This window comes from Equus caballus, chromosome 13 (assembly GCF_041296265.1).
Source record: "Equus caballus isolate H_3958 breed thoroughbred chromosome 13, TB-T2T, whole genome shotgun sequence".
Lineage (NCBI taxonomy): Eukaryota > Metazoa > Chordata > Mammalia > Perissodactyla > Equidae > Equus > Equus caballus.
Window position 1 is genome coordinate 28,516,067 of NC_091696.1, and position 14,515 is coordinate 28,530,581.

At 35.8% G+C, this 14,515-nt stretch overlaps 1 protein-coding gene across 17 annotated transcripts in view; it reads right to left on the minus strand.

The window, feature by feature from the left end:
• Positions 1–14,515, minus strand: part of TPST1 (tyrosylprotein sulfotransferase 1) — a 187,860-nt gene that overhangs the window by 129,172 nt on the left and 44,173 nt on the right. The window lies entirely within an intron of this gene.

Genomic DNA, 14,515 nt, shown 5'->3' on the forward strand with positions numbered 1-14,515 from the left:
GAAAAAGAGCAGAAGGCAAAAATAAGAACAAAAGACAAGGGCAGTGAATAGAAAACAGTAACAAATATGACAGATATGAATCTAACTATAACAAAAATCACTATGAACATCAATGATCTAAACGTACCAATTAAAAGAAAATGATTGTGAGAACGGATCAACAAACAAGACCCGACTATATGTCGTCTACAAGAAACCCACTTTAGGGACTGGCCCCATGGCCGAGAGGTTAAGTCCCCATGCTCGACTTTGGCAGCCCAGGATTGTGCCACTTCAGATCCTGGGCATGGACCTAGCACCGCTCATCAAGCCATGCTGAGGCAGTGTCCCACATAGGAGAGCCAGGAGGACCTACAACTACGATATACAACTATGTACTGGGGGACTTTGGGGAGAAGAAGAAAAGAAAAAAAAGAAGATTGGTAACAGATGTTAGCTGAGGTGCCAATCCTTAAAAAAAAGAAACCCACTTTAAATATAAAGATACATATAGATTAAAAGTAAACAGAAAAAGAGATACCATGTTATTGCTAATCAAAAGAAAGCTAGAGTATCTATATTAATCATAAAGGGGTCAATTCTGCAAGACTTAAAAATCCTTAATGTATAGGCATCTAACAACAAAGAGTCAAAAGATGTGAGGCAATAAAGGATAGAACTACAAGGAGAAAAAGATGAATCCACTATTGTAGTTGCAGATTTCAACATGCATCTATTAGAAATGGACAAATTCCAAAGGCGGAAAGTCAGCAAGAACATAGCTGAACTCAACAGCATCATCAATCAACTGGATATAATTGACATTTATAAACTACTTCATTCAAAAACAGCAGAAGAGTGACACATTTTAAGCTTACATGCAACATAAGCCAAGACAGATCACATTTGGGCCATAAAAAACAACTTAACAAACTTAAAAGAGTAGAAGTCATTCCATGTACTCTCACAGACCACAATGGAATTAAACTAGAAATCAATAAAGAAAGATAGCTGGAAAATCTCAAAATACTTGGAGATTAAACAACACACTTCTAAATCATACATGGATCAAAGAGGAAATCTCAAAAAAATTTTTAAATAGTTTAAACTAAATGAAAATACAACTTATCAAAGTATGTGAAAGCAGTGTTTACAGGGAAATTTGTAGCATTGAATGCATACATAAAAAAAGAAGAAGAAGAAAAGAAATAATGATTAGAGCAGAATTCAATGAAACTGAAAACAGGAAAGCAATAAAGAAAAATCAACAAAATCAAAAGCTGGTTCTTTGAAAAAATCAATACAATTGATACTATTCAGTGCTAAAAATAAACGAGCTATCAAGCCATGAAAAGACACGGAGGAACTTTAAATGCATATTAGTATGTGAAAGAAGCCAATACAAAAAGGCTACGGACTATCAGATTCCAACTATATGACACTCTGGGAAAGGCTAAATTATGGACATAGCAAAAAGATCAGTGGTTGCCAGGCATTAGGGGGAAGAAAGGGACAAACAAGTAAAGTACGAAAGATTTTTAGGACAGTGAAACTATTCTGTATGATACAGTAATGGTGGATACATGACAGTATACATTTGTCAAAACCTATAGAATGAACAACACCCAAAGTGAACCCTAATGTAAACTATAGACTTTGAATGATAAAGATGTCTCAATGTTGGTTCATCAACCATAGCATATGTACCAGTCCAGTTTGGGATTTTGATAGTAGAAGGGGTTGTGCATGTTGTGAGGGCTGAGAATACATGGGAACTCCCTATATTTTCTGCTCAACTTTACTGTGAATCTAAAACTGCTCTAAAAAACAAAGTCTATTTTTAAAAATAAAAAGAACATCAGTGAGCTATGGAACAATTTCAAATAGTCTCATATATTTGTAACTGGAGTCTCCAAAGGAGGGGAGAGAAGAAAGAAAAAAATATAAATTTGAAGAAATAATGTACAAGTTTTTCCACATTTTGTAGAAACCATAAAACCCACAGGCTCAAAAAAGCTCAACAAACTCCAAGAAGAAATTACCAATTTCAGGAAGAAGAGGTTCTGCCAATCACTACAGATTCTACAGATAGGAAAATGTCAATAAGGGAATATTATGAACAATTTTATGCCTACTGATTCAACAACTTAGAGGAAATGGAAAAATCCTTGAAAGACACAAAGCTCACTCAAAAACAAGTAATTTAAATAGCATTTTATCTTTTAAAGAAATTGACATTTTAGTTAAAAACCTCCCATATTCGCAAAAAGAACATTTACCAAGCTAGATAAATCAAAACAGAAATCCACAACTACTCACAAAATAAAATAGTAAAACCACAAAAGATGAAGAGATCTTAAAATCGTCAGGAAAATGGCATATAAAAAAGGACTGACAATTAGACTGACAGCAGATTTCTCAAAAGCAACAACTGCAACTACAAGACAGTGGGGTAATCTCTTTAAAGCACTAAGAGAAAATTACTGCCAACTCAGATTGAATAAACAAAAATAATTTTCCAAAAATTAAAACTTTTTCAAATGAAAGTTAGAAACATTAAAATCCTTAGAATAAAATAAGAGCCTTTAAGTCCATAGTACGAACAAATGTGAGCAGCAAAAACTGGGCAAAATCCCATCTTTTAGGCAAAAAAGAATCGAGAAAAAGGACTGCTGCAGTCCAAAGGCTATAAATCTGTTATTTCTGACAGTTTTCTGTCACCTCTTTGCCTTAATAGTGGCACCAGTCATGAAGAAATGCATAGAGACAGCGTAGGCAGCTAAAACTCTGAGAGAAACCCATAATTCTGGGCAGAATAACAAGAAAAGTAGCCACTGGGAGCCAGGGAATGTTGGGGGAATCCAGGGAAAGAAAGAGCCAGAGAAAGTTTCCCATAATTTTGCATATGAATCAGCACAACTTTCAGTTCACACTTGGGAGAGACTGAAGGAAACACAGCAAAGGCTCTGAAAATTAAATTATAAAATAAACTGCCACCAAAGCTCCAAATTCATAAATGGTATGTGGGTGAGAAAGACCCAAAGCAGCAAAGTCTAAACTGAACTGGTACTGGAAATACTGTTCACAAAAGGTGAGCCCATCCTATGGTTTAGAACCTAACCAGCTTGATTGTCTATCAAAACAAACAAACAAAATTATCATTCTCCAGAGGATTCTAACAGGACTCAGATACTCAAAGCATAACTCCAAAAATTATTCACATACAAAGAAACAAGAAAATGTGATCCAATATTGAGGAAAAAAGACAATCAAAATATGCACAGAATAGGAGGAAACACTCCCAAGTAATTTGTAAGGCTAGCATAACTATATAACAAAACAGAGATTAAAAGAAAAATTAAAATTATAGGTTAGTATCACTCATGAAATAGATATAAAAATTTTAAACCAAAAGTTAGCTATCAAATCCAGCACTAATTATCACATGATGAAGCATGACCAAGCTGGAGGTTTTTCCCAGAAATTCAAGGTTAAATCAACATTAGAAAATCTATTAATGTAATTTACTAGATTAGTAGCTTAAAAGAGAAAAAAAAAGCATATAATTACTTCAATTAGATACAATTTAACCTCTGCGGTAGGCTGATTCTAAAATGGCTCCCGAGGGGGCTGGCCCCGAGGCCGAGTGGTTAGGTTCCCACGCTCCCCTGCAGGCGGCCCAGTGTTTCGTTGGTTCGAGTCCTGGGCGCAGACATGGCACTGCTCATCAAACCACACTGAGGCAGCATCCCACATGCCACAACTAGAAGTACCCACAACAAAGAATATACAACTATGTACCAGGGGGCTTTGGGGAGAAAAAGGAAAAAAAAAAAAATCAAAAACAAAAAATCAAAAAAATAAATAAATAAATAAAAAATAAAATAAAATGGCTCCTGAGGGGGCCGGCTCCGTGGCCGAGTGGTTAAGTTCGCGCACTCTGCTGCGGCGGCCCAGGGTTCTGATCCTGGGCGCGCACATGGCACCGCTCATCAGGCAACGTTGAGGTGGTGTCCCACATCCCACAACTAGAAGGACCTGCAACTAAGATATACAACTATGTACAGGGGGGGTTTGGGGAGATAAAGCAGACAAAAAAAAAAAAAAAAGATTGGCAACAGTTGTTAGCCCAGGTGCCAATCCTTAGGAAAAAAAAAAATCTCTGACAGGTGTCAAAGTTTAAAAAAATAAATAAATAAAATGGCTCCCAATAAATTCCGTGACACAAAGAGGCCTTTAAATAAATAAGGGTGTGCCTTATAGGTCTTCTCAATTGAACAATAAGGCCTCTAGGAAGCTTAAGCACATTGTCCCTTAGCCATTTCAGCAGGTGCCCAAAGCAAAGACAGGCTTATTTCAGAGAGATTTGAGAGTATATCTGTTAGCCAGTGGAATGAACCCCAATGAGATTTACAGAGGACCCACGTTTTTGAGAAAAGTTTATCAGCAGCAACACCACCAACTTGGACTGAAAGAGACAGAAATAGCACAAAATGAAAAGATGCAGTGCATTCCCAAAATTCTACTGGCAGGAAGTTGACTGATAAAACCACATAGTTACAAAACATGTGCTATCTTCCATGGAAAAGGAAGGATCATTCAAGAGCCCAGAGGGTAGAGGTGAGAGACAAGCAGAATAATTCCTAGAATTTCTATGTGATGGAGACCTAATCAAAGAATATCTAACATTTTCCCAGATGGATTTCAGAACTGATATGGACTGTGAAACCTTTGTGCTTCCTATTTTCCCCCATTTTAAACAGGAATTACTCTATGCCTGTTCCACTACTATATATTGGGAGGGTTGAGGTGGGGATATAACTTGTATCCTTAAGTGTCACAGATCTTCAAATGGAGAGCAAATGTACTCAAGGACCTATATTTAACGAACTACACCCAGGAGCCTCATCCACAACTAGACCTGATTTAGATGGTAGAATGCTAGACTTTGAGCTTGTAACAAGGTGAGAGGGGACCTAGGGAGGGAGGAAATATATTTTGCACATGCAAGGAAAATGAGTCATTAGCAGCCAGAGAGCAGACTGGTAGGCTGCTTCTAAAAGAGTATCGATGATTCCCAACTCCTGGTATTCTTTTGCGTAATATCTTCCCCTTGATTGTGGCTGGACCTAGGGACTTGCTTCCAATAAATATGAAGCAAGTGATAGATGTCACTTCCAAGATTGGGTTACAAAAGATGTGACTTCTGTTTCACTCACTTTCTCTGGCACTTCTCATTTAATTGCTCTGATGAAGTCAGCTGCTAGGTTGCGAGTAGCCAAATAGAGAAAACTTCATGGTAAGGAAGTAAGGTCCTCCACCCAACACCCATGAGGAACTGAATCCTGCCAAAAGGATTGGACACCAGCTGGGAAAAACTCCCTTACCAGTTAAGCTTTGACTGTAGCCTTCTGAGAGATCCGGAGTCGGGAGACTCGTCGAAGCCATGACTATACTCCTGACCCACAGTAAACTACGATACAATAAATGTCTGCTGTTTTAAGTCACGAAATTTTGAGGAGCTTCCAAATTGGTGAACATATCCACATATCGGGAGGGCGGAGCACCCCAATTTCATGGGGCCAGAAGCTCCTACCGTTGGGACCCTTCTGGACCCCGCCCCTATGTACTACTTCATCTGGCTGTTCATCTGTATCCTTGATAAGAATAGCTCCAGATTTTCTTTCTTAAATGCAACCTTTTAAATGAGAAACCAAGACTCAAAGCAATGAAGTGACTTATCTAGGTTCACAATGCTTCTAAGTGGCAGAGCTGGGATTCAAAACCAGGATTATCTAAGAAACCAAAATCTTAACCGTTTTACTCACTGAATATGTCTTTGTAGGAACTAATAACATAAAATAAAGTACTTTTTTTTTTTAGGGAAAAGAAGCCTAAGGAGGATTAGAATCAGAATGTTTTTTGTAAATCCCTGATTTAAAACTGCTGATGTCTACTTTTAATGAAATAAATGATTCATTTAATTATTTTTTTTAAAAAGATGGAATAATATGATATCTTGGATTTGCTTTAAAATAATTCAGAAGTAGGGGAAGAGAGAGACAACATTAGCCCATGTTGATAATTGTTGGTGGTTATACTTGGGGGTTCTGTATACCATTCCATTTTTGTATTTAAAATTTTTCAAGACTGAAAAAAAAAAATCCCTATTTTAAAGCTTCCCAACCTTGGCACTACTGACATTTTAGACTGCATCAATTCTTTGTTGTGGGGGTTGTCCTGTGTATTGTAGGATATTGAGCAGCATCCCTGGCCTCTACCCATTAGATGCCAGTAGTGCCACCACCCAACCGTTGTGACAACCAAAGACATTTCCAGACATTTCCAAAAGTCTCCCCAGGGAACAAACTGGCCCCAGCTGAGAACCACTGCCTTAAAACAAGATTGCTTGCTATTATTAAAAGTTCTAGCCTAGGCAAAACCACAAAACACCAGGAAAGCTGCAGGATATAAATATACAAAAGCTCATGTGCATCTCTATAAAAGAAAGACTAAAAGAAAATTTAAAAACAACACATATTATTTATGTTAACAAAAAAGAAGGTACTTAATATGGAACTAATCAAAAGTACAAGACTTTTATGAAGAACATTATAAAATATCATCAAAAGACATTGAAAAAATAAACGAAGAAGCTTACTGTGTTATGGATAGAAAGGCTTAATATCACAATGATGGCTATCCTTCTCAAAATTACAGATTTAATGCAAATTTAAGCATGATTTATATGGAGGAACAAAGGGCTAAAAACAGCCAAGACAGTCCTAGAGAAGAACTAAGCAAGGGGCTTGCCCTACTAGATATTAAGATATTTTGTAAAACTATAGCAATTAAAATAGAGTGGAATTGAAGAGAGAGATCTCACAAAAAGAATAAAGTATATATGGAAACTTAATATTTAACCTAGCCAGTACTGCACCCCACTAGGGGAAAGGGGACTATTTCGTAAATAGTTCTGGGAAACCGGTTATCTATTACGGAAAAAAATTGAAAGTGGATCTGTACCTCACACACAGAAAATAAAGTCCACATTGATTAATAAATTCCAGATTGATTAATGGGAAAGAAAATAATTAAGTTTTAGAAAAAAATAGAGGAGACTATTTTTATGATTTTAGGGTAAGGAAGGATTTCTTTACAAAATACAAAAAGTTCAAACCATAAAGGAAAAGACTGATAAATGCAACAACTTTAAAACCTACATTCATCAAAAAAGATTATAAAGAAAGTTAAAAGACAAGCTACTGAGAGAAGTAATTTGTAATTTATACATTAAATAAAGGCTATCAAAAAGAGAAACCTTACCCATGAGATAAATGGGCAAAAGTCACACATTTCACAGAAGAGAAACACAAATGGCCAATGAAAACATAAGGTGCTCAAACTCATTAATCAGAGAATTACAAATTAAAATCACAATGAGGTACTATTTACTCTTACCCAGCTGGAAAAATAAAAAGCCAGGCTGTAATATACAATTAAATTAAATAAGAAGGTTGTAAAATGAGTTGTAGTTCTATACAGTAAATTATCCTAATTTTGTTATCTAAATATTTGATATGGATGTACACATATATTTAAAAGTACATATATATACATATAAAACTTCAAAATAAACATAAAATATTAATAGTGGAAGAAAAAATAAGTCAGGCTAGTGAGGATATGGACCCTTGGGAATTTTTATACTCTGATAGTGACAGCGTAAACTAATGCAAACTTTTTGGAAAATAATTTGACATTACCTAGTGAAGTTGAATATGCATATCCTCCATGATCCAGCAATTCTGTTCCTAAGAGTGTATCTTAGAGAAACTCTTGAAGAGGCTATTTTAAATGTACATAGCCCCAAACCAAAAAGAACCCAAACGTTCATCAATAGTATAAATGTATAAATAAACTATATTATACCATAGAATAGTATTGTGGCAAAAAAACCCACAAATTGATGAAAGCTATACACCTCAAAACAAATAAATCTCAAGACAATGTTAAGCAAAAACAAAGAAAGAAAGAAAGAAAAACAACTGACGGAAAAAAATAGACTATGATCCCATCTATGTAAAGTCTACAAACAGGAAAACTAAACAAACAAAAACCAGAAAAACCTGACAATGAAATATCAGGGACCATCATCAGGTAGTTTCAAATACTGCTATTGTAATGCTAAAATTCCCAACCTGCCATGTCAGTTTCCCCACTAGAGCTGTTCAGATCATCTTGTCCATTTTGCTTCATTAGTTAGACAAACATTTCAAGAGTTAAGACTATCTCTGTCCTAAACAAGCTTATAGGAGAATGTGTTGGTACTGTGCTAGGTGTTTCACATTCATTATTTTTCTTTTTGACAGAGCATAAGCATTTAATAATAATAATAAAAATAATATGTTAAGTACCATTAATGCCAGGTGCTATGCTAAGGACTTTATAATAATCTAATCCTCACAACTCTATGAAATAAATACTATTATATTAAATAAATATATTATCACCATCCCCAAGGGGTACTATTATTATCATCCTAATAATAATAATAATAAAGATAATATGTAACATTTTTGACCACTTACTAATGCTAGGCTTTACAGGCATTCTAATTTAATCCTCATAACAACCCTATGAAGAAGATATTATTATCATCCCCAATGGATATTATTAGCACCCCAATTTCCAAGATAAGAAAACTAAAGGGGAGGATGAGGCAACTAATAGGCAAAATCAAGTAATTCATCCAAGGTCATACAACTAATAAAGGACAGAGCTGGAATTTGAACTTATGTCTGTCTGACTCTAAAGCCTATGTTTAGCCGTTTTCACACTCATTATTTTATTTAATATTCATAAGCCCTATAAATACAACATAGGGGTTAAGAGCACAGGTTCTAAAGACACAAAGACACAGGCCCAGATCCTAGCTCTACCATGTCCCAACTGTGGGACAGTCCTTCTTCTAAAAAATGGAGGTTTTTTTAAAGTACCTATGGGTAAATGTGAGAGGGTAAATATGAAAACTAGGGGAGATAATGCATGTAAAGAGCTTAAGAAAGTGCCTGGCACACAATAAATGTTCAATAAATGTTGGATGATACCATCATTATCACCATCACCATCTTCTCCATTTTACAGATAAAAAAATAAAGACAGAGAGGGACAGTAGTTTATCCAATGTTATAAAGACGTTAGTGTCAATGGAAGGTTTTAAACACAGGTCTAACCAGCTTCAAAGTCATTTGGCAAGGCATCTCATGAAGACACAGGAAGTGCATCCTGGACAGAACGAGGTCTTAGGGAGATCTGAGCTGAACAATGAAATACAACTTGAGCTAGTCCGATGAAGAAGTGAGAGAAAGATACTGTGGGCAGAAGGAGCAATACATGCAAAGGCGATGTCTGGAAACATTTTGGTTGTTACAGCTTGGGCGGCGGAAGGGATTGCTACTGGCATCTATTGAGTAGAGGCCAGGGATACTGCTACACATCTCACAATGTACAGGAGAGCTAGCGAAACAAAGAATTATCCAGTCCAAAATGTCAATAGTGCCAAGGTTGAGAAATGCTGCTTTATTTCTGTTTGGTACCACATCATCCTGGAAGGCCTTCCTGAACATTCCAGACTAGGTTAGGTACCTCTTCTTGGTTTCTCAGAGTACTTAGCATTGTATTGTACATGAATCTGTGTCTTCCATTAGATAATGTGTACCTTTAGGGCAGAGGTCTTAACACTGTGTCTGGCACATACTAGGTACTCAAGAAAGTAGCAGAGATCTCCCTATCCCAGTATCCTGGGATGTTTTAATGTAAGCTGGTAGAGCTCAAGTAATACTAATTTGCATGCTATTATTTCTATATGCTATAGAAGTGATCATAATTTGCATGAACATAGTCTGTCTTTCTCTTAACTTGCTCGTAGTATTCTAGTAATCTTTAAATTTCAAAAAATTTTCAGGTGGATATTTCATTATCTTTCTCTGTTAATCCCATAAAATATTATAAAAATCTTTAATTTCCAAACTAAATTATATTTTGGAAACTAAAAAGAAATTTAATATTCTAAATTTAATAAATAACTATTCTTTCTACTTCCTCAAAAGTTTCTCCATTTCAAGAAACTTTTTTGCATTATTTCCACCTATTTATTTAATCTTTCTTTGCTCTGGATCTGATTTCTAGATTTTTCTCTGCTTTACTTATCAGAAAGTTAGACTAAAAAATATAATAGCAGTATCAGTTATCATGTTCTTATTTGTTCTCTTCCACTTACCACTGCTATTGTATTTTTCATTCTAGCCTATTTGTGCTTAATAGTTGTATATCCTCTTTCTGCTCTAAGAGTCGACAACTCTTCTCTGAATTGTAGTTGTGATTCTTGTACTTGTTCTGTTTAAGGGTTACCATTATATTGTTTTGTTTTCCTGGCTTTGTCTTTTGACCCAGTAAACTTGTTTACTGATCTTAGGTTACTTTCTTATTTCACTCATCTTTGAGTACATCTTCGTGGGTTTTTTGTTATTGTTATTGATGATTTTTATTTGTTCCAGATAATTTTATAGCATCTTAATGAGTTTAATAGCAGAAACAACTCTGTATGCTCTAGTAACTTACTGAATGTTCCCAAATGGAGATGACCAAAATTCCACAATTCGTGAGAAGAGCTCAAGGTAAATAACCTCAAACTTTACTTCCATTTTCTACCGAAAATATTTGAGAGCAGGCCTCAGCAGCAGGTAGTATTCACTGTTCAGTAAGATCCTACTCCATATTCAATCACTTGGAGAATTCTACTGGAATACAACTATTTGCATAAAGTATTGTCCTTAAAATGTACTCCCTTCCCTTTCTGTACACACATTTCTTGAGAGATAAAGGCAAAAAGACATTTAGAAATGCCTCAATTTTTTCTAGTCTTTGTTAGTTCAGAAGAAATAGATCAGAGAGTTATAAATTATTTTTTGGAACCATTATATTCAAGACTACAGCTCAGGTTAGTATGAAGTTGAAAAATATGGTTGAATAATTCATTAAAACAGAACATAAGGGGCCAGCCCGATGGCACAGCAGTTAAGTGCACACGTTTGGCTTCAGTGGCCTGGGGTTCACCAGTTCAGATCCCGGGTGCAGACATGGCACCGCTTGGCAAGCCATGCTGTGGTAGGTGTCCCACATATAAAGTAGAGGAAGATGGGCGTGGATGTTAGCTCAGGGCCAGTCTTCCTCATCAAAAAGAGGAGGATTGGTGGCAGATGTTAGCTCAGGGCTAATCTTCCTCAAAAAAAAAAAAAAAAAACAACAGAACATAGTATTCAAAACATCAAAGTTATAATACTAGTCACTGGAGAAACTAGCGCACTACTACTGGACTTGAAATGACTACCTAAAAACATTAAGGATGAACTGTATGTCTAAAATTCTATAATTTAGTACCTAAATGCAGAAATTACCAGCCAGCCAAAGCAATCTGGTTTCATCCCGTCCCTATTCATTAAATACTTTGCTCTTATTTTCAATTTTTAAAAAGTCTAGCTTATATACACTTGTCTCTAATGCAGACTCCCTGACCACCTCAGAATCAAAGTATGCTTTCTTCAATCAAATTCTTTCATAGAAAAACCCTTACATCTGCTAGCAGGTGATTACCCAATGCCTCCTACTTTACTGGAACTGGAACTGACCAGGGAGGCAAGAGGTCCCACTCCAAGTGAAAATAACTGGAAATTCCTAAGCAAAGCAAAGGAAAGCTTAACTTTCATAGTTAACGAGATAAGTCAGGGAGAACTGTGAAGGCCTTCCTTATTACTATCTTCAGCAATTTCTGCATACGTTCCTGAGTCATCTGGTGACACCTTCAAGCCTGCCTAAACATTTTCAGTATTTTAGTACTAAATAATACTAGAGTAAGTACTACAATACTTATTTTAAACAATTTTCCCAGAATAAAAATGTTATAGGAAGGTAAAAGCACACAGGATGATCAACCCTGAGCTATGAATTCCTTATGGTCCTGACTCTCAAATAACACGGAATATTTACAACTTGGTACTTACTTCTAGAAGAATTTTTTATGTTTCTGCTTTATAGCCCAATTAGCTCTTTTTGAAAGCAGGGACTCAGTCTTCAAAGAGGCAATATGGTCTGGATTAAATCTGCCTCAACCAAAGCCACTATGCTTTTATCTGTTTTATATTGGAATTATGGGTAAGAGTTCTTTCAAAAAGGAGTTTAAATGTTATTATTTTACATTGTTTTTAAGTTTAAAAAAATACTTGTACCTCACTAAATTTAAAAGGACTGACAATACCAGGTGTTGGCAAAGATATGAAGCACCTAGAACACATTCATGCATAGTATAGCCATACATGAATGATACAGACATTTTGGAAAACAGGAAGTGTCTGTTAAACATATAGATAGATATATCTTACAATCCAGTGATTCTATTCCTTGGTACACACCGAAGAGAAATTAATGCTTATGTCCACCAAAAGTAATGTAAAAGAAAGCTCTTAGCAACTTTACCCATAATAGCCCCAAACTGGAAACATCAGATGTCCATCAATGGAACAATGGATAAATTGTGGTAAATGTACCTATTGGAATGTTACAACGCAATGAAAAAGAATGAACTACTGCTATCTACAATATATGCGTGAATCTAATGTTAAATGAAAGAAACCACGCACAAAATAATAAACAGGCATGATTGCACTTATATGAAGTTCAAAAACATGCAAGACTGTTTTTGAACTTTATATACAACCTCAAATCACCTCTGGTCATAGAGGTTGGAACAGTGATTACTTTTCAGTTGAGGAGGATACTGACTAGGAAAAAACACAAAGGAGGCTCCTGGATGCTGGTAATTTTCTATACCTTGGTATGGATGTGATGACACAAGTGTATACAGCTATAAACATTCATCAAATTGTACACTGCACATTTACTATATATGTTATACCTTAATTTTAAAGAACTCATATAGTGGCACAAGTCTTGGAATAAGCATTGGAGGTTCTAGTCATGGTTCTCCCCCTTGCAATTCCTGACAAAGCACAGAACCTCTCTGGATCTCCATTCCATACATTAAATGCTAAGTAAGGTCTCTTTCCCTTCTAAAATCCATTAATTCAAAATTTCTATGAATTTCCTCAGTCTTCTGCTTGCCTGAAACATAGTAAGTATACATGCAAAATGATCTTTTCCTGATTTCCACCAAAATTTAACTTAAGTATATCTTTTAATCCCTATTCAAAGAGACGGTGGAGGGCAGTGTCTAATAGGTTTATTTTATATTAATAGAAGGAACTAGCATTAGAATCTCTGGGCCAATATACAAGCACACAGAGTGAAATGCTTACCTAGGAATACAGGTCATTAGAAATTAGTTATAGTCTATAATCTGGAAAGAACAATAAACTGTGATGATAGCAGTGTGGGGGATCAGAATTGGTAACCCCAAAATGTGTCTCTTTGCCTTGCCTTGATTATTTTTAAGGACAAAAAACTCTGAAAGAAACGTTGAGCTTCCCCCTAACTGCCTACAAGAAATGTAAGATAAAGGCCTGTACCCAGAGCAGGCCATCACCATAGATAACTCTGGGTATCTGGTAGACTGGGAGGATCCTTGCTAAGCCCACTCTTTATAAATTGTATTTACCAAACATTTGTTTTTCCATTTCCATGTGAATTGCCTTCCTCCCCTCTGAAATCCCAAACCACTACCCCCGAACATCCTCCTTTGTCTTTAGCTGAAGATGGTATTTAAGATAAGAGTCTCCACCATTTTGGTGAGTTACTCAGTTTTCCTGGGTCCTCCCATGTATACAGATTATAAAGCTTTGACTGAGTTCCTCCTGTTATTCTATCTCATGTCAATTTAATTTGTAGTCCAGCCAGAAGGACCCAGAGGGTAGAGGACATGTCCCCCTCTCCTACAGTAGCTAGAGCTAGAATTCTCTTTGAATCAATAAAAATAACCTAGAGCCACTGGAGTGGTAATGCCTAATAATTTATAGTCAATAACTGAAAGCTAGATGCAGAAAGGTGGCTGTTTCTTCCAAATTATATACGTGAGGAATCAATATCTATAAGTTCTACACACTGAAGGAAAAAAGCAAGAAGTCATTCCTTGGTAAGGGCAAGCAGGGCCCCCTAAGAAAGTACCTTGCTTTTTCTTTTTCTTACAGGGGGCATATATTACTTTTATAAATGGAAAAAAATTAAAAATAAAATAAAATTTAGTTATAGCCAACTTTTCTTCATCAGGAGATACTACCTGAATTTAACAGTAGTTTCCATTTTTATATCTTTATTCTAGGTATATAAGTTATCAAGTCAGGTTGTCAGACCTAGTCAGGGCACCCTAGTAATCACTTCATAAGAAAGGAAGAAAAATGAGATGGTTTTAGAAGTATTTGAATCTAAGAAACTTCTTGTATGGATTATGGATCAAGCTTCCAAACTTCAGGGATTCTTTAGCTTTTTATAAAAATCAAGAGATATATCCAACAGATGACAAAAG